Source organism: Sebastes umbrosus, chromosome 13 (genome assembly GCF_015220745.1).
Source record: "Sebastes umbrosus isolate fSebUmb1 chromosome 13, fSebUmb1.pri, whole genome shotgun sequence".
NCBI lineage: Eukaryota > Metazoa > Chordata > Actinopteri > Perciformes > Sebastidae > Sebastes > Sebastes umbrosus.
In genome coordinates this window covers 14914300-14934956 of record NC_051281.1, presented here as the reverse complement: position 1 = coordinate 14934956, position 20657 = coordinate 14914300, and positions in this window count along the sequence as shown.

Genomic DNA, 20657 nt, shown 5'->3' with positions numbered 1-20657 from the left:
TGTGTGTGTGTGTTTTCCGCCAGACCCTCCCCCCATGGCCTTCCCCTCCGCTTGATTTTCCCAAGAGACACCCTGCTGAGAAAACGACAGGGCAGCAAAAATGTACAAAACCAGCTCTCTGCTGGCTTACACCACCTTTCTCTGCTTATAGAGAAAAACGCCTGAACCGAGCCAAAGGAATAAAAAACTGACAAGCAATCCTCTTCACATGGCATGCAAATAAAACTGAGCTCGATCACCCCATTACGATGCATCAATTTAAACTTTGTTTTCTATTAATACTATTACTGTTAAATTGCTTTTTTTTTTCTTTTTTTCTTTTAATTTTTTAAACAATTCATTCAAAATTAGTGTAAATTTGGACAGATGTTAATTTTTTCAGAGGACAAAATACAGCTTTTATTATTATTAGCAAACACCCAGCAATCAACATTATTTAAAAATGATTATTATAATGTAAACATATAGATATATATATATTATTTACACAAATTACTATGAACACACACATATGTCCCACATAAAAATACAAAATTAATATGAAAATAATGTATTAAAAAATAAAACAATTGCATCAGTAATATTTGAAAACACTTAAGAAAAAAAGGTTTATTTTTCAATTGATGAGCATAAAAGTGCTATTTCTCACGCGTAATTCCAACTGATTTGACTACCTTTAATTTCAATTATCAAAAAGATATTGATCGTGCCTTTGAATATCGGCAGACTTGGAAGGATTTTAAGTGATTTGGATTCACATTCAGCTCGGAGTGGAGGTGAAATGTGCCAATAAATATGTATTAGACTTAGCTGCTCTCTAATAGGTCACATGTGCACTTGTGTTTAGGCCCCTCTCCACATGGCCGGGCTATTTATATCCTGACACTGAGGTCTGGATGACATCAGTGACAGCTGTGTAAAGATTATTCCTATTAGACTATTAATCTGTAATTGATAAAAAAAACAAAGAAAAAAAACAATGTAGCCTGCTGTAAAGTGGGAGATTACATGTGTGCCATTTTTTTTGGTGCTTTACGTAAAGAATACATTTGGCAAAGACATTTTCTGTACACATGTCATTTATTTTTCCAGTTTTAAGTGGCCTGTTTCCACCGACACCAAGGTCCTAGAACACGCCCACCATGGTCTCCCTGACCATTAGGACACATGCTGAAATTATTTACCTTTTCTCACAACAATAGATAAATAAAAATGATAAGTACAGTATGATTTCCAGTAAGATGTTATTGCTTCAAAGCAGGACTAAGAGCAGGTGGAGCATCCTGCATAATGATCACCACCCACACAGTGTATGAAACCATTAGAAGTGCTCGATTTAAAGTTGTGACAGTTCAAGGGAACCGGGAGCCATAACATATTCAGAATGGTCCAGAGCAAGGTCAGTGTTTTAGTACCTCTCCATGTCTATGCACTGAAGCAGACAAGGATGCAGCACATTTCATTTGGGACCGCCGGGGAAGACAATGTAGAGCCATGACTTGTCTAGACGCCCGGTGCTCGTCCTTAGCACGGCGGCTCGGTAACAGCCCTGTGCTGAAATAAATCCGTGACCCAGTCTGCACCTGAATCAAAGAACCAGCACAATTGTTTGCACCCGGACGAAGCAATGCACTCCGTCTGCTTTGTAATGCATGCACTTTACATTGCGACGTATAACATTGGCTCAGACTTGCCTGATTGACCTGCATTCCAGAGCCAGCCCGCTCTCCGCTCACCACACCTGGGGCCCCGGGGCCGGCGTGTGGCTGTCACCGGCCATCGCCACGCCACGCGATTGATGACAGCTATTCACTGATGAAGCTGTATTCATCATTCCTGTCCAGGGCTGCACTGACCAGATGGACCCTGACCATCCATCCACTGTCAGGGACACATCTGTTCCCGTTGTTGCTTAGAGTACTAACAAGTCACCTGCTCCCTGAAAGGCTGGTGTCAGCCACGGAGGGATGGATGCTGCTACATGCTGCCTGTTAAAGACAGAGAAACATCCAAGACACAAAACTACTGAAGCTTTGTGTTTTTTTTGTCTTGCAACGGGGTTTTTTACTCAGCATGATGGTGCAATCTAGGCAAGTGTCTTTAGTGAGATTCCACAATAGTCAGGCTGTCCTCATACAGTGTAATTCATATGTATCTCACAAAATCAATCTGTATCTAATCCACGTAATTGTGAACAAGGAAGTATACAGAGCGGCGAATGGGGTGGATAGGTGGGTCAAAAAACATTGGACGCTGGACATTCGTAGGAAAACGCAAGAAAAAATGAGGAATGACTTTTCGTAAGATATTATACGAACCGTTGTATGAGGATACGTTGCAATAAAGTACTACAGGAAGGAGTCCTAAAACCTGGATATGAGTTAGTTAGTCAGTTAGTCAGTGGGTCAGTGTTTTTTTAGTTAGATGCCAGATATAAGGTCTGTGGTTAACACAAGCTGAAGAGATTTTAACGTTTTGTTCTACCACATAAGATACGCCAATAAATACCCCACACATGAATTTTGAAGCTTTTACATGTCTTCAAAAAATGCGGTTGCTAACAAGTGGCTGAATGAGACTACTAAACGTCATCACGGCAAACACTATAGTCCGCCTTTAACTTAGTGGTGGTGAACGTTGTGTAGTTCGTTTATAGCCTAACATTAGCTTTTTACTTCTGAAAATTGCATTTACATTTAAAAAATCTTAAAAGTAGTGTTCATTAGTGAAGATTATCATGCTGAACAAAACGTGTAAGTATCATAAACGTGTGTTTGCCACATGAGCTTATTTTCTGCAATAATCAAAAAACCCAATGGAAAAAATCCTTTTGTCGAGGGAACCAGGGCGATGCTAACTTCCTGGTTGGCCTACAAAAATATGAATACGGCAGCGACGTACATGAAACCTGCCTTGGCGGAGGTCTGTGCTCTCCGAGTGCACTTCTAGTTTATTCTGCTGCTGTGTTAAATCATTGCATTTCATTTACTGCATGGCCTTTGTTTTATTTGCTGAATTCCTCCCTCTTGTTCACTGACAGGTGGAAAAAAAATCAGTTGAAAAGTAAAAATATATTGAAAAGAGAGTAGTTTAACAGCTTTACTCTTTAACATTATCATTTAATTATTTTCTAGAGGGCGAGAATTTTCTCAATTTTCTTCAGAGATTGTGTTAAAGAAAAGGTTCAACACTGCCTGGAAACATTTCCATCCACTGTCAAAAGACATTAAAACACAGCTTGCCATAAGTTTAAAAATAGTGTGTGCAAAAACACACACATCCTTGTTGACTTATCCATTCGTCAAAAAAAGGAGAAAAGGCAGTGGTTGCTTTGACTGTGCTATAATACTGAAGGAAGGAAAAGCCATCACTCTGCCAGGTTTCCTGCTGTTTCTGACCATGTAACCTCCTGCAAGCACGCGCCTTCCTATTCCAAACTCCACACACAAGGAAGAATGATTTGTATAAGGGCTCCATGCGAGGCTTCAGTGGTCATCAGTGCTGTTTCTCTGTCTTTTATTATGAGAGGTTACAGTTTTGCTGCTCCTGGCCCGTGTGTGCTCACAGGTGAGAGCCGGTGAGTTTGCAGCAGGGCAAGTCTCTCAGGATCTGTGCTGAAGTGGTTCGGGGGCCTATTTAGCAGGTCTGAGTTCATTAGACTCCCTGCGAGGAGGCTGAGTGTGCCTGAGGAAGCCCCGCGAAGTTCTTCATTGTCTTAAGACTCAATTGTAATCACCTTACTCAGCGTGACTGACAGAAGAGCTCTCTGGCGTGATTGAAAGTATTGATCTTTTGGCAGCTCTCTCTCTCTAGACAAGTCGGAGATGCACAATCACAGCTCTCACTTTAAAAGAAAAAAAAAATCTCTTCATCTGCCTTAATCATGTGATCAATAATTAGCATCAGGACAGCGGGGGCTTCAGCCACGTGCTCGGTTGGGGCTGCGTTCAGCCGCCCGCCGCCTCTCCTCTGTTTCCCACCGGGGAGGAATCTGCTGAGTAAAGCCGATCTGTTGGACTGGGGCAGCGAGGGCAGGGAGGAAGCCCAAACAGCAATGACTTTCAGATTCACAAGCTCCACCCAGCCGCCTCCGTCCATCCCCCTTCACCGTCGTGCAAGATCGGCAAGATTTCTGTCACCTTCAGCGATGGCAAACAGCCAAGTGCTCTTGGAACCAAAATTCACTCTCGCAGCATCCTGTCGTAGCAGCATGAACTTGTTAATCTTCTGATAATTGCAGCTTTAAAAGAATATCACAACTCAGGTGGTGGGAGGACAGCGGGTGTACTTGATCACAGTGTGTCATGTTAATAAACATCTTTCTGCATCTAATTACCAGTAGACCCCTCTATATGAACACATACTGATGATGTTTAAGTACTTGTTTTGTGTATTGTGGACAGGCAGAGATATTTCGTTTCCAAGGAATTCATTTAACAAGCTGTGGAGCTGCAATCTGGCCCAGTTACAGTAGCTCAGTCAATAGTTTACTGTTAAAACTGTGTTTGTGACACATCTTTTCCATGGTAACGCAATAATGACTGCCTCGCTCGCTGACCGAGACCACAACAGTGTTCTTCGGCGCTGCCGCCCCCAACGGGGCTGCCCTCAAAGTAGAACTAAGCTGCCTGCATGGTGACAGTTTGTGTCAGCGTCCAGAACCACAGAGAGGAAATCTGGAAGCCATTATCACAAACACTCTACTGCCAAACCTTTGATTTGAATAAAGCTGGTCAACTCTTTTTTGCCGTACAAACACATAATTGCTGGTTTAGACAATAATGAGTACAGCCTGTTGTCTGTTAGTCTGTTGTCCTCCCTCCCTCTCTATTTCTGCCCAGGAGACATACAGTGGCTTTAGAGTACAAAATAACAACACTGGACAATGCACCCGAACACACACACATAAAAAAAAAATCTCAGAACACAAATCAGACAACATAATAATGAATCAGAAACCAGAATCCTATTTCAAAAGGCAAAATGACCTGTCTCTTAGAAATTATTTTTTTATGAATGTATCAGCAAAGACTATATTTCATCTGTTTTCTGTCTTTAATGTATTTTACATGTGTTTTCCTACGAATTTCCAGCAACACGTGACGCACATGTCAATTTCCGCTTCCGTCTTTTCAAAATAAAACTACTTAGTTAGGATTAGGAAAAGATCATGTTTTGGGTTAAAATAACACTGGTAGCGCTGTAACTTAAGTACGGAAGTTACATGACAAATAAATCAACGTTGACTTGTGGTTTCTCACGGGACACGAACACCGGTCTCCTGGGGCGCAAGTCCTGTGTTTTTTGACCTACCCATCCACCCCAACGTCCTCCCTGCGCGGTATTCGCCGTTCTCTATACTTCTTGGTTCACAATTACGTGGATTACACACAAATTGATTTCGTGCTGACTATGACGAAAAAAGTGTTAAATTCGTGTCTACTGTATGTACACGAATCAATACATTCAATTCCATGACTATTTCACGAACTGCTGTGCAACTGGGCTGCATCCACACAGCAATTACGATTCCTTCAAAACAATTTAGTAATATCATTCATATATTTTTTATAGGAAATAAGGTTGATTTGTTGTTATGTTGACATGTTTTATAAAATGTTGTGTTTCCAGTTTGGTTATGTGTTTTGTCCAAAATCGTTGCTCAATGCACCTTAGACCCACCGTAGTTGAATACATGAGCTAATGCTTCAGGAGGAAAACCAAAGAGCCTCGTGGCTCCTGATGTGCACTTGTCCGACACTTGGCAACAGTTGGTAAATGTGCTGTTTTTGTTGTACCCAACAAGTTTTCACTACAAGGAGAAAGGGATATTCTGCTGCATACCTGATATTACACACATTTGCAGCCTCAGTGGCAAATAATTACAGGAATGAAAATGTTTTATCTAGGGTTGATTCTGATGATGCTGCTGTACTTCTTGTACATCTAGGTTAACATTTATGAGGTGCCTCCCCTTCATCAAACACCATTTGATTATTGTTTTGAAATTAATAAAATGTAGTAAGGGTATAAGGGTCCTTGAATGCCAAGCCAAGCTCTTCTGAAAAGCCTCCTTGTGTGTGTTGATTACAAGCCAATGATACTGACCCACAGCACAGACTAACTCATCAGCTAATTGCTGAGGGTATATAGAAAGGTCACCGAACAATTAAGAGGAATTGAACCTGTAGGGGACTGCGCACAGCACACCGAAAAAAACCCCCCACAGACAAACATTAACCTGCTTCGTGCAACCAAAATGAAGAGTATGGCATATAAAAGGAGAGAAAAGATAATTACGGCAATCACTAAAACCTCAATCTGATTTCTCTCTTTGTGATACAACAACATCAGTGTTTCCTGTGAAATTCTATTCAAGAGTCACAGCTTCTTTTAAGCAGATTCCTGTCTAAAGAAAGGACAGACAACTGCATAACATTATCATAAAATAGAGAGCTGGCTCCTCTGGAAGCTGCGGTCACACCTCCTCTCTGCAACAATAGATGTGTAAAGTGTTTCTGGTTTGGATTAAACTACGCCGAACCTTTTTATTAATCATTATCTGCTCCGCGGTACAAAAGCATGTAATTTTGTGGTGTGTATCCAGATCGTGAATCACCTTCCCACAGGGCTATTCGGCACCGTATTGTCAGCGTTGCGATAAAGCCATTGATGATAAGAATGCAAAAGAATAACAGCCCTCTTTTAAACCAACCTTGAGTATTTCTCACACTCAGGATTGCTCTCCTACTATCATGGCAGTGACTTTGCAAACAGGAGGAAATAGATTCTGCTGTTTGTCAGCACGGATGTGCAGTGCTCTGCTCATTGCATCTAATAAAAGAAAGCAAAAATAGGAAAAGACATACATATGTCTGCATTAGGAAAATTGTTCCTTTGCACATTTTTTCTATTGTCCATATTTAAAATAATCAAGTTAAGAGCTTTAAGTAGTAAGACACATGCAACTGTACAGCATTGGTTGATGACAAACAATAGGCAAGGGAACCAATTAGTGTTTTTCACATCAAGGAATAATTGAAAAAAATCCCACTCTATGTTGTGATTTTCCACTAGGAAGCGTTTAGCGAGGTTTCTCTTTGTTTGCGTAATTGTAAAGCTACTGTAGCATTGCCTTCCTCGGGGCCATGTCTTGTTGGAGATATGCCAACGGTGGTTCACTTGTTGAGTGCATTACTGTGCTAGCTGAAAAGCAAGCAAGAGCACACAGATGGACTATAGCCCCGGCACACACAGTGCTGTCTCAGAGGCCCAGAGGGCTGCATTGTTATTATCTGCTATTCAGGAGCTACAGATGAACACCATATAGCTCACTATAGATACTGCTCAGTATCTTTACATTGTTGAAATCTGGTTCTCTCATCATTCTTGTGTATGCTTATAACTAATAATTCTGCAAGTATTGGGATGTTTAGCTGATGACTATATTCATAATAGATTTGATGTATTATGTAACAGAAAAGACAGTCATATGTTCTATTTCATGAGGGTTAATGCATATTTGGGGGACTTTTATTAGTGATTAGTAAAAACCTTTGTCGTGTAATTTGTGTAAGTGACTGAGGTCGTACAAAGTGCAGGACTTTGATGCTAGAAACCTTCACAGTCCTGTGTGGGCTGGATTTAACTTTGTTTAAGGGGAGGGAAAAGATGGTTGTTTCAGTGAAATGTTATAAAGTAAACTTGTCTTTTAATCCTGTCTCTTTTGACTTCATTTAAAAAAAGCGATCTTTCTCTAAACTTAAAGGTGCTAAATGCGAGATTGGGATTACATCTCTATTTCCTCTCAACGGCTCTCAACATGGCGGCAGTGGAGCCGGCTGCTAACTGCTAACAGTTGGACTATTGGACGCATAGAGCAGGCGCAGTAGGACCTTTTTTTTTTTTAGGACCTAATGATTTAAATAAGGGCTACTCAGGTGTTCGTATTGGGAATTGGATTCACCCCACAAAAAAATGATCCCCTGAGTTACAGATGTCTCTTTCCCAATGTAAGTCTTTTTGGGCCCAATGGCATCACGTGACAGACACGGAAGTTGTAGTACCACCGTTTGGCCACTATGTAAACTTTGCTTCAAAGCCTGACGCTCTTCCTGAGGGCTTGGCTCTCATGCACTAACATGCACTATAAGGCACGCGCGACCGGCCCGGAGATGTCAACAGAGCACAGAGAATCTCGCGTTACAACACACACAGAAGGAGAGCGACTTCATTCTCTGCTCAGGTAGACATTACTTCTCTATATCTTTACATAGCAAATTGTAGTTTGCTGCCATATTAATGCTCTGGATATCACATAGAGTACCTTTAACCATGAGCTTTGAGCCTAAACATATCCATAAAAACATTAATCATACTTTAGAAGCTATGAGCGGATATTGTAGAAAAACAAATAAAATGTGTTGTACTTTTACAGATACGTTCAGTATGAATATTTTAGGACTTGGCAGATAAGTTAATTAAAATGTTTCCGAATTATGTTGATGAAATAATTCAGGTGGCATTACAACAAAATGTATTTGCTGCTGCATATTAGGAGTATTATAAACATATTTCCTAGTAGACATGGTTGAGACAAAGATAATATTATCAGAAGCTATTTTTTTTTCACTGTAAAACATGTCAAATGAGTAAATCAACACAGTGAAATGGTATTAAACTGTTACTTCTTATAGTTAAATACTGTATGTTTTTGTGAATATACGTATGTGTATCCTTGTACATACATGTGTCAATGCCCGTGTGCATGTGTGAATGGGTGATTCTGTGCATGAGCTTGAATACATCTGTTTGTCTGTGGATGTGTGTGCGTGCGGATGTGTTAGCTGATGCCTACTCTGTGCTTCCCTGCTCATGCACAGGCACTCCAGAGATGTCGGCGCTAATGGAAGCTGAAGCTGTCGTGGCCGTATTGATTGCTCAGACCTGCAGATTATTGCTCTGAAGAGTGACCAACAGCAACCCACTGAGGTAAAAAAACTTCTCTAACCAACAGGAGTACGGCTGCTCTACCCCGAGAAGCAACATGTTTAATTGTTTGTGGTGTTCTCCGGCCCCTACTGCTGAGGGCCCTGGGGGAGGAAGGCGAGTCCGGGGCCTGACCTTTCCCTTCCATAGCCAGCCTCATTCACACATGTATCAGTGCTCCTCTCTTCAACATTGCTCCAATTACCAGACACAAACAAAATTGGAGCCCTTATCAACTGGAATAGGAACACTGCATCCTTTGGAGACTATATGAGGCAGCTTATGCACTAAATTCTACCAAAGTGAAATACGCAGCGAGTGAGGCATTTTATAGGTCATATTTCTGAAATGTTTGTACTGTTAGAGCATGTTATTGCCATTGTATGTTAATCTCTACTTCCCACAAGGGTGTCGTGAGCTTCCTGATTGAGTGGAAAAATGAGTAAAAGTGCGATCGCGTCGCAGACACCCTCCTAAACACCTACATTTATTGCTGCACAGATGCAATGAAGAGATACATTAGAACAGGCAGCGTCCGAACACACTCCATCAGCATTCAGCTCAGTAGGCTGCAATTATAATGAATATTAATGACTGTTTTCTCATACATAATACTCTCATAATGACTCTACAAAGTAAATGCAGCCCTCTTAAAACAACCATTTATCATAACTACGCACCAAAGCAGTAACACTGTCAACCACTGGAAAGATAAAGCCATCAGCTACGCTCTTTAAACTCTCATATGACAGAGGAAGCATCTATTGTTTGTTTTTTTTTAGAAGAAATTATATTTTATATCACATACTGAAATATGAATATCCACCCTCTTTTCTTCCAGGTTATTAACTGGATGAGTTGTATGAATTTTAGCATTGAATCTGAATGAAACTATATAGGTCATTTTAGTGCTGTAATGTTAAATCATTCACACACTCTTATAAACATCCCCTACTGTCCGATGAACAAATGCATTACAGCAACTAAAACAAAATGAAATTCAGTGCTGCGTGTGTGCTTAAGAGTACTTCTTTACCTCCGTCAAATACCTTTTCCCGTGGGCCATTAAAACAGCAGAGGAGCCTTAGCTCAATCCTCGCAGACATTACCTGTGAGCGACTGAACCCTATTTGGGAATTGGTAAAGCGTACAGAGAAATAGACTTGGGATAGAACAGCCGGGCAAATTCCATTTCACATCTGAAGTGGTCTACTTGTGAAAGATCATTTGGTTTGGAGTGAGTAAACAGAGGGGACTCCATCGCTCTCAATGACTTATGTGTGAAAGCTGGGGATTACAGCCGATCAGGAAGTCTTGGAGCTGTTTGGAAAAGCATTGCCTTGCAAAATGAATCCAACCGCAGGCACTGTGTTTCACAAGCCCTCTCTCACATTTGTCTGTGCTATAGTAGGCTGCACAGCACATATATATATGGGGATGTTTCCCACGTAAAGTGTTCATGTTTTATTTGTATTAATGATCAGTGGTTAGTTTCATGTAAATATTTTTGGCATCCTGAAACAGAAGAATGTACGACAGCATATTAGGGCCATTGTAGGATAAAAAAAAAAAAAATTAAAAAAGTTATATTGCAAGAAAAACATTTTCATTACCATGGTGCATATTTTTCCCGTAAATTTATGACTTCTTGCAAATTTGTGAGTTTTTCTCATAAAATTATCACTTTAATCTTAGAGAATATCCAAGATTTTTTTCCTGACTTTAATCTCAGAATATTCCCCCCCTCCGTAATTCTTCTTCTTCTTCTTTTTCTTCTTTTTTTTTTTTTTTATTACCTACAATGGCCCTAATACGCTATTGTAAAAGTGAGAGGGAAATTAAGAAGTTAGCTTTATGTGCAATTTGGGTCTTATTTTAATGTCTATTGGTTACGATAATACTTTCCATGGCTGAGATATGGGGATGTCAGACAGCTTTTAACACTTAAATGCATTTAAGGTGTTTTGCCAAATATTCCTACATACCTCGTGTCTTCAGATACCCGCCACATACATTTAAATAACATTGCTTGTGGACTTTTAGAACATAGTTTAGTTAACTATTAGGCCCCTCTTACATTCTTACATTTCTAAACATAACTTACTTACATTCAATGCAGTTATGTTTTACTTTTAAAATACATATTGTTCTGTGTTAAATATAGGTCATTGCAAAATGGTTGTGCACAAAATGTGTGCAGCGGTCTGCTATTTGACAGTCAAGGTCATGACCTCTGAGCTAGCATTGCCGAACTCATACTCCATTTCTGCTTCTCGAAATATCTGATTTGTCACTTTGTGCAAAAACATAATCCTCACCATCGTTTCCCTCTGTCCTCTCTTCACTTACAGGGTTCTGTTATTAGAACCCTCCAATGTGACAGGAAGAGTTGCTCTGCAGTACATCTGACATCCTCCGTGTGTCTGCGTTCATTTCAGGGACAGTACATCATAGGCTAAAGAAGAAAACACAACATTACCGTCTATTAGGCTATATCTGCTACCTGCATACCTTGAAAATCAAAAGACACAGATACCTTTGGTCTCTATAGACTTTTTTAGAGACAAACAAATAATGATTTTGACATTCTGACACCAGAAATTTGCTAAAAACAAATCGTTTGAGGACTAGATGGCACTTGAGGTCTTAATTGAATAATAAATTAGAGGAGCTGTGATACGGACACAGGCCTCTAAAGACCCATGGTGTCATGTCCCGCTCTCCTCTAAGGTTCCTTGTTTCCAGTTTTCAGATATTTATCTGTATTTATTTTGGTATACTCACCTTTGTCTCTTGTTTCAGATACTTCACTTCCTGCCCTTGTGTGTTTCCCACCTGTGTGATTGTCTACGTCGCCCTGATGAGTTTAACCCTGTCCCTCGTTATCACCCTCCTTTGTCTCTGCCAGTTTCTCTTAGCTTTTCTTAGTTAGCGTTCCAGCCTTGTTTCTTTGAGTATTCCTGGTGGGATTTTGAAATGACTTCTCTGTATTTAGACTTTGCCTTTGCGTTTTTGGTTACCTTCACCTGTTTCTGGACTGACCTCTCGTGTAAAGACTGTTTTTTTGGACTCCCTCTCTCTGTGTCACGCGTTTGAGCCCAATTCCTTGTGGCATTACACATGGTATGCATTTAAAATTTAAAATAAGTCCCCAGTTTAACCACGTTATTACCACGTTATGTTACTTGGATTTGAAAACAAAAGTGAACTGTCCATTCATTGTAAACCTGTATGCACACACAGCTATGACAAGCACACAAGGTCGCAATTAAACCAGGAAGAAGCTGGACATGTTAAAAAATCAGTTTAAGTAATAAGTTTAATATTTACCTTTTGTTTTCATAACTGAAATAAACAGCATGGTAAAACTTACTTTTACCCATTGTCTCTATAGTACATGTGGTAATTATTAAATGTTATCATAACTGATACGAATCATGACCATACCTATCAAAATAATACTCTGTTTGTACAAAAAGAAAAGAATCTTTTAAATATATTCATTATTTCTCTCATTTTTCATCAACCAGTATTTAGAAAAATATGTGTCGTGTGATCAGAGTGGGCTTCAATCTTCTTGGTCACAAAAGCACTTGAGTGTGATGGGCAAAGTGGCACTCAGTCACCGTGGAGCTACTGGAGCTGATAAAAAGGAGAGACATTAATTGAATGACCTTGTCATCACTGGTTTTAATAAGCGGATGTACTTCAATATAAAAAGCCTACAACTGGAGAAAATTGTGTCTTAGTGGCTATTTTAATTTCTAGTGGCATGAAAGCTGTTTATTGTCGGCCCAAATAATGTTTAATAGTTAACTAGAAAGTTAAATAGTGGAGATTATCAAGTCATATGCAATACAGGAGTATCTTAAGCTTTAAAGGGAAGTTTAAATTAAACAATTCAACTGGTTACTGACACGTTATGTTAAAAACAAAGTGATCAGAGGTGCTGCATTGTCCTTCAGACACATCAGGAAAGGGAGACAAACAATAGAAAATACACTCAGATTCTAGTAACACGTTATCGGTGGTGAATACCTGAACCCCAGCTGAGGGCAGACACCGGCTGCTATGACAGATCCATCAAAGCAGCGGAGGCTGTCTCTCCTGATGTGGACGCCGGCGTGGGCTCTGCCTGCTGCGGCGAGCTGAGGCCCGCTCTGCACCGTCCACTGGCACCCAGCCAAACCGGCCCTGCTGCCATTGTCCTTCACCCACCAAGCTCTGAAGCCTGCTATTCAATTAAGATACATGAACTTTGTGATGCATGCTTCAAGAGACGCTTTAAACACACTTTCCAGCTATCAGATGAATGAGCGCTGTCACTGCGGAGGCTCTTTAAAGTTAATCGTGACGGGGAGACAGTATGAAACACTTTTTTGTCATGCTTTCTCGCAGACCATATGACACCGTGCTGTACAGTATGTCTTGGACCAGACTTTCGAACAGTCCCGGCATCATCTGGTGTATCTGTCACATCCACAATTACATTATTGCTGTTTCACTCACACGAGCCACTGTGTCAGAGCTCTCAAAACCAAACAGATGGAGCTAGTTGGCAACAGAAGGCATGCAAATCATGGATCATTTGATTGGAGATCTTATTTAATTATTCAACCAAGTGGCCATCTTGGAGGCGACTCAATACAAGCTGCCTACTGTACAATATGTGTAAGCAACTGTTACAATATTCAACTAATAATTAGTTAGAGAAAAAGATGAAAACTGAGACGTGTCTTTGGAGTATACATGAAATATCTGGCTGAAGTCTCTCTCTGTTGCTTTTATATCAATTTATGCTGATAAATGGTTGCCTTCAGTTTGTAAAAACATAATGCAGTGATAAGGAAGAGGAAGCTACAGAGTGTGCATTGATTTTTTGATGGCTGCATTACATGTAGAATAATATGCTTGTAAACTATCTCTACAGACACATTCAGGTTTGATGCTCATTTTATGTGAGCCTTATGAAAACCTTGAATCTGAGGAAAAAAACATAGTGGTAACCAGAGAGGCAGCTGTGACAATGAACCAAAATTACAATCATGTGGAATGAGACCGAGGATCTCAAGTAGGGAAGTAAATTAAATGAAAATGTACTGTTGCCTGAAATAGTTTGCAGGAAAAACAAAATGAGCTGTATTTAACATTCAGGCACAATGCTGAAAAGTGACAATTGCTTATCTCCATGGAGATCAATAATGGCTGCGGGATCATTGTGTAAAGTGTCTGCAGGTTTAATGCAGATAGGATGTCATTATTATTTTCTTTCTCCTAATGACCATCATTATGCACGGACACTGATTGAATTCCATTTGTTACCTACGTTTGAGCCTGAGTGGAATAATTACCATTTAAGTATCGCCATTAAAATTCATGCACGGATGTTCATACTCAGACCTTCTTTTAAAAATAACTAAAATATTCTTTGAATACAAAATTCGTCGGATGCAAACCCGGGCCCTGCTTTAATACTTCAAGTCTAATTACATGTGAGTGTTATTAAAGCATGTCTCCTTTTTTTAGTTTGTGTGGAAAAAAAAAAAAAAAAAAAAAAAAAATGATGGCAAAAGAAAAGCAAGAAACGGTTGCTGCTCGGTTGCTATCAATGCAGCGCACTCTCTTAATATTTAATTAAAATGGATCTGCTGGTAAGTGTGATCAATATCCAGCACCCTGTCTAAATTGCTTTTTCAACCTCTTGTGTCACATACAAAATAAATATGTTTTAATAGTTACATACATTTCAGTAAGGGGTTATTGTGCTGCATTAAGATATACTGTATGTGCTGTCTAGACTTCACATCGGTGTGATTGTTGACTGTTGCAAACATAGATGACAGCTTCTTCCTCCCAAAACAAACCCGTCATAGGTCTATAAGCCTGTTTGTTTATCCGTTGGTGCATGAATCCAGCACCAACAAGAACATGTCACTTCTTGTTTCTTGTTTACTGGTGGTCATCCTGTGTGTGTGTGTGTGTAGTCGCCCAAGTGGAAGTAACCATGTTTATGTTGCAGGTAAATAAGGCAGCCTCTTCTCTAACACAGCCATCTTTCTGTAAATACACAGCTGTGGCTGCTGAACAGTGAGCCAGCGGAGGAGAACGGAGAGAGGGGATTTGGCCACACCTAATCAATCACTGACAGATTACTGCTAAAGCCACTTCCATACACATTAAAGAGGGACAAATGCAGAATTGCAACTGAACAAGTTCTAGTTTGAAGCCAACAGTGGGACTTCCTGGTGATTTATCAAAGTCAGTGCCGCTGAGCAGCATGCCTGTGTGATTGTAGTTCACAGCAGACAGAGCTGAAGCGCAGCACTGAAAGGAGTGTTTATGCCCTCAGCTGTGGCACTGTCAGCCTTGTGGAATTTACTGTAAATCACATTGCTTTTATTGCAAGATTTAGTAGCTTATCCTCTGTGGGCTCTATTCACTTCAAGCTTGTCCCTATTAGGATTTTAGCCCTAGTCTATACAGGGACTTGGATACACATCTAGAAAATAATGTGGGAAATCAAGCCTGTGGTTTTTGCATGTTTTTGCACATCTTTCTTTATGTAACATCTTGTGCTTTTTTGTAGTAAAAATGTGTCATTTCTGTGACTAGACTACAGTGTCTTAATCCTCGGTGTGTGTGTGTGTGTTATTTCTACTGATGAAAATCACTGCCTGTGATAGCCCAGAGATACCGTGCAGCATCTCGGCAAATTATGTTGTTTATTCCATGAATAGCCCCCAAATCGGATTTGGTTAAGTTGCGTAATGATAAAAAATATAAACACAGTTTGGAGAAGCATTACTTTTCAGTGCCAGTGGAATTACTCAAAATATATATTTTATTTCCGTTTTAGATTGATGCTATAAGCTGCTTTTATTACACAACGTTTAACGACAATCACCGTGAAGATGAGTCAATAATTCTACAAACCACCGATCAGGGGAATAAAATCTCCTTTGTTACATCAAGACGCATGCCCCTGTGAGGAAAAGGCTTCGATGCAGCTGGTTCCTCCAAAGTCAGTGTTTCATGGCAGAGACAATAAACGCCCGGCAACATCGCTGAAGTGATCACACATGACATAAGAGTCTGTAGGCAGAAGGTTAAAAAACAGGCGGTCACGTGCCATGTAAACCCCTAACCTCATTCCTGGGGAAATGAACTATTCCACTGAGTGTGTGTGTGTGTGTGTGTGTGTGTGTGTAGGGCAGGAATGGGTATATCAGCAAGTGTTTTACATTCATTCAGCTTTAATGCTTTCAAACTGTCCTCATTACAGCTGTAATAAACTAATATTCATGCACAAAATACTCTATTTTGCAGGAAATTAAAGGTGAATATGTTGTTTTTTTAATTCATCAATAATTCAATTTAAACATACCAGTTTTTAATCTTTTAAGACACTCGTTTACAAAAGCCATAATCTGAAATTTTAATCCGAAAACACCAAAATCACAGCGGTCTGGCTAACTTTTTTATTTCCTCGAGGTTTGATGTGTGTCAAGGAGGATTCAAGTGTGTGATGGACATGAACTGTGATCCCTGTAGCTGTATGTGCGGGTGTCTGCATGATGTGTGTATTGACGTGCTGTAGCAAGAGTTCAGGGAGGCAGCTGAGCAAAATAATTTAGAATGTCCTGCCTGCTGACACAAGGACAAAGGCACAGACCGAACATGCCCATATGAGGAAGGAGACAATGGACGTGGCTACCTGGAAATGCACTGCTGTTGTTTTCACCGTGACCTCCACAGCACACCGAGATTTTCACAGGCTGCTCCTATACGAGCGCGGACACTCGCTTCTGGTCGAGTCAGCTGCGTTTTAACAGGACATTATTCCACGATGAGCAGTAGCATCCACACGTAATTAAACACATTTATTTTGTGTTTAAATCTTGGACAGTTTTGACACAATCAGCAATTGCTTTTGTCTCTAAATAGATTTTTTTTTTTTTTAAAGAAACACTGCTAACAGGGACAGCAGCAGTGAATGATACTGGAGTGCAAACTGTCATTGTCCAGAGCGGCTCAGTGGCGACTCTGTGTCCTGCCTTTTGGGTAGGATTTCTCCAAAGAGCTCGTGCAGTTGGAATTAGCATGGTGCAGTCAAGGGAGTACTGAAGGCTGAATCGATGCATCACTCCTAGGGCCTTGGGTATGGATATGAGAGGGCATAATGGGACTTTTGTTGCCGATCCTCATATGTGTCGAACCAGGGTCTTCGTGCAATGCTTCCCCAAAGGAGAAGAGACCCCCCCCCCTCCATCCTCTCTTTCTCTCTCAAGGCCATGTACAGATAACAGAGAGGGACTGGAGAATAACCTGGGAAAGTGTGTGTCAATCAGTGAATGAAATAAAGATGTTTTTGAATGTTTTCTGGACAAAATCCCTTTAAAGCAGTAGTTTGACATTTTGGGATTATTTGCTTTCTTGCTGAGAGTTAGATGAGAAGATCAATACCGATCGCATTTGTTACATCTAGGCTAAGTATGAAGCTACAGCTATAGTTGCTGGTTAGCTTATCTAAAGTTCACTAATTAACACATATTAACCTCTTGTGTGTTTAATCCATACAAAAAAACAAATAGTATACAATTTTTTTTTCTCCAAGTAGGGAAATAGAAGATTTGCAGTTTGCATAATCTGGTTGAAAATCATATACATTGTTTTAAGCACTTGAAGATCCAATCATCACTAAAGGGTATCCCTCATGCAAGAGAGCCAATAAAAATAAATGGAATGGTCAAAGTACAGTGAATTAAATTGTTTTCCTCAAAGTATCCTTTCATTTTTTGTTTCTAATGTATGTAAACCTGCCACCATAGGAACAGTGCTTACTGTACATAAAAAGCCACAACTGTATGCATGTGCGCATATAGGTGCGCTTAAAGACTCTGCAAACTTGGCTTGAAATAGAAACAAAATACATATACGATATCAAAGTTGTGTGTCTCATTAAGCATCCACAAAAATCTGTTCATAACTGTTAGAAAGCCTAGTTCAAAAAACAAGTCATTTGGCTGCTCAAACCATTTCTCAGAATTGTGGGGGCGTGATCAGCTCACGCTTGATTGACAGCTCCATTTCAGCTCATGTAACGTTACCATTTTATTTCCCTTTCAATCACTGAAATGTTTTTCTGCCATGGAATAAACTACCAAATCTATCAAATGGACTGTATTTGGTTAGAAAGCTTGACTAATCGACTAACTAGGAAACTAGGTTAAACCAGCTAACACTCAATGCTCAATGTTTTCCACTGGTTCTTTTTCACAGAAGACATTTTGACTCATCACAGTAAGAAAAGCAGAGGTTTAAATAATGAAATTGATGATGGCTGAATTCCATTTAGTTGCTTTGCTTTCAGGTTCCTGATATGGTGAATGCTAGCTCACTGTCAATCTCACTGGAGCACTTGAATATGAGCAGAGCCGATAGATGTACACGATATGTTTGGCGTTCAAGCGGTTAAGTCGTGAGGACACCGCTGCTAAGCAACGGCAATATTAACGTTACTGTCGGCGTCTAGAAGCCACAGAGGCTAACAAAATGAACTTCCATGTCCTCCGCTATTTCTGACAACGTCAACAAACACGTCGCAAACTCTGAGCTTTCAGAAACGTTCCACTCATGAGGTCGTGGTTACCACAATAGAGGGGCGTTCATATGGATTCTTCTCGTCAACGCGGTAAACACGACCCCATTTGAAGGCACCAATGGTCTTGATATCATGCATGCTATAGCTCATCATGTCACGCTCATTGTAGCACTTGTATAGAACAGAGCCATCGTTTGTGTTATTAGTTACACCTGAGCTTTTCCTACTATATGACAAGTCAAAATGTCTGCTGTGAGAAAGGCCTATTACATAGTTAAGAGCCAATCATGGACTTGCCTTTCCAGGGGGCTTTAAACGCATAGCACTACACAATGCTGCTCAGAGGAATATGCAACCTTGACCCTTAAGGTGAAAGCACGCCAGCAGAGAAAAATACAAGCAGTTGGTGAAGATTAGTGAAAGGCCATTCTTGACAGATCTACAGAAGAGGAGCATTGTTCAACAACGTATATAAAAGAATGTGGCCTATACAAAAGCTGTTGAAATAACACGTTAACAGATGAAAATAGAAAAAAATGTGTCCTAAATAGGGATGTCACGAGAACCGATACTTCGGTACCAAGTCGATGCCAAAATTTTAAAAACGTGACGGTACTCTTTCTCTACAGTAGGTACCGAGGGTACCGTACGATGCCTGTAATGGTCGTTGGTAGTGATGTGACAGTGAGGAAAATTTTCCCACCGGTTAAAAAACTTGTGACAACTTGTGTGGCGTTTGCTTTTCGCTTCGACAACAAATCCTCTGCCTCCTGCTCCTACTACTCTGAGATGACGGACCAGAGGCATTCACGGTCAGTATGTAGTGTGTCCGTCGTCTGACTATCGATTGATAACATGCCGCTGATACGCCAAAATGAACAAAATGGGTCAATTATTTTTATTTATTACTTAAAGGCTACATGACTCTGTTTTTTGTAATGTTCAAATGTTTTTTAATAAAACAGTATATGTTGAATTACATGGGATTTATTGTTGTTGTTTTTTACCGTGGTATCGAATTTGGTATCGAGAATCGTGGAAATTCACTGATATTGGTATCGACTACTAGATTTCTGGTACCGTGACATCCCTAGTCCTAAATGAATATGCACATGATGCAGTTAGTGCCAAGCAGTGCAGATATACAGTACACTATTAAGAATTTCCCAGTAGAATAACAGTAAAGAACTGGCAGAAGGGTTGCCTTTATGTTACTGTAAATTTAACATTATTATACCGTCGCTGAAATTTACAGCTTTGTACTGTTAATGAAAAATGCAATTTGAACTGGTTTTTTTTGTATTAATTTCACAATATTTTACAGTTGATTTACTGTTTAAAGATACATTATATAGCTGTTTTTCACCTTTCTTTTCCATTATCTTACTGATTTGTTTTAATGCACTATTTAGGTTGTATTTTTTACATACATTTTAATAAACATTATTTTTTTGCCTAGATGAATAGACTTAGCAGGTTACAGACATAGGAATAGTCACACTAAATACAATTAAAGGCACTTGTTAGGAAAAAGGCTATAATAGACTTGTTGACACTTTTCCCAAAATGTCTGTCTATAGCTGGCTACCAGCATAGAATGCAAACCAGAACAACATGTGAGTGAAGAACAGAGCTAATTCACTGATTTTACAATCATGTACAATGTACAAGCCTCACATGTGCAGATCAGGTCCCAGAATTAAAAAAACACTGCATGAAACTGTTACTGATGATACTTTAGACAGTTGATCAGCAGTAAAGTGATGTTTTTTAAGAATGCATTATAGTAATTTAACAGGTTTTCTTTTGTAATAACAGTAAAGCACTGTTTTTCGCAATAACAGGTTAATACTGTTGAAATCCTGCTGTCAATTAACAGCAATTGTTTACAGTGTAGGCTACAGGGCACATGAAGGCAGACAGACAATTAGGCTAAAATGTTAATATCATACACCACATAGCCTCTAGCAAAATGTGTCCATGACAGGCTCCTATAGTGAAGTGCATCTTATTATTAAAAGGTGGATTCTCTTTGAATTTGGCACCCCTGCGCACAGCTCATGCGCAG